We start from the raw sequence: 1,080 nt of genomic DNA, 5'->3' as shown, positions 1-1,080 counted from the left end.
ATACAAAAAACGAACTGATTTCGATGTGTTTAAGCTTAATTCTATCCAAGGCTTCTACTGAAACGTCCACAAGTTGCGGACTGCTCCACAGTCCCGCTATTCCTCGGCTCACTGCGTCTTTGCTTCAGGCGTGCGGCCCGGCAGAGGCAAGACAGGGAAAAAAGTTTCCCCCTGAACACGCCTCCTCAATTATCTCCCTGTAGGCTAGCTTCATGGCAAGCAGCTCCCAGTGGCTTTCATTGTCAATTAAAAAATTATTATTATTATTATTATTTTTAAAAAAAATAGAGTCAATCTAAATTAACGGCGGAAGTTAAATTGGCCACTTACTTCAGTTGTTAGGCGCTCGGTTTTTGGTCATGGGCCTGTGAAGGATTTATGTGCCTGCGGTAAACCTTTGGATGTGGATAATACCGAGAGATGCTCGGTATTTATGCTGAAAGAACGTGTGTGAGAGGAGAGAGAGAGGAAGGAAGGAAGGAAGGAAGGAAGGAAGAGATGGAGGGGGCGAAGAATTTTAGCAGCCAATGGAAATGAGACAAAATATGATGGGCAGGGGGGTATCAAAAGATGCAGCTGGAGAAAAGTGGCCTATTGCTGGCTCCGAAGCATCGCTGATGCCCAGCAAAGGGAATTAAAAAATAATGTAATTACATATACGTTGATATATTTTGACACAGGTAAAATATGGCATGGTATTTATGGGCTAAGGTGTGTTGCCATCAGTGCTGTGACCATCAAATATTACAATAAACCAGCTGTGCTATTATGACATAATTATAGTAGATGGATTGACATGGAGGCTGAAGACAAAATATTAAAAAATAAGAAAAACTAATAATAATAATAATAATAATAATAATAATAATAATTTCGGAGAGATCTGTTGTGGTTTGATTCTGTGTAACTCCATGAAGAACATATGAAGAAAAAATAAATGTAAATGTTGGTTGAAACTTTGCGCCCCCACTCCCTACAGTCAAATCCTGAGCAATGTGTGTGCTTAAAAAAATTCTGTGGTTGTAGGAAGGAGGTGCAGGTTGCATTTCGGGATTAGATTACCACTAAAGCTAATCCCTC

General features: G+C 40.1%; 1 protein-coding gene across 1 annotated transcript in view; it reads right to left on the bottom strand.

Annotated features, from left to right (window-relative positions):
• The window catches only part of LOC102206909 (homeobox protein OTX2-like), a 4,679-nt gene extending 4,288 nt beyond the window's left edge, over positions 1 to 391 (bottom strand). Inside the window, exon 1 of the mRNA XM_005724973.1 lies at positions 331 to 391. The gene's annotated coding sequence lies outside the window, so the exon portion shown is untranslated. The remainder of the gene's footprint in view (positions 1 to 330) is intronic.
• Between the last annotated feature and the right edge of the window lie 689 nt (positions 392 to 1,080).

This window comes from Pundamilia nyererei, unplaced genomic scaffold (assembly GCF_000239375.1).
Source record: "Pundamilia nyererei isolate P.nyererei 1_Seehausen unplaced genomic scaffold, PunNye1.0 scaffold00013, whole genome shotgun sequence".
Classification (NCBI taxonomy): Eukaryota; Metazoa; Chordata; class Actinopteri; order Cichliformes; family Cichlidae; genus Pundamilia; species Pundamilia nyererei.
Note: the sequence above shows the minus strand (reverse complement) of the source record. Positions and strands in the feature narration are given on the sequence as shown.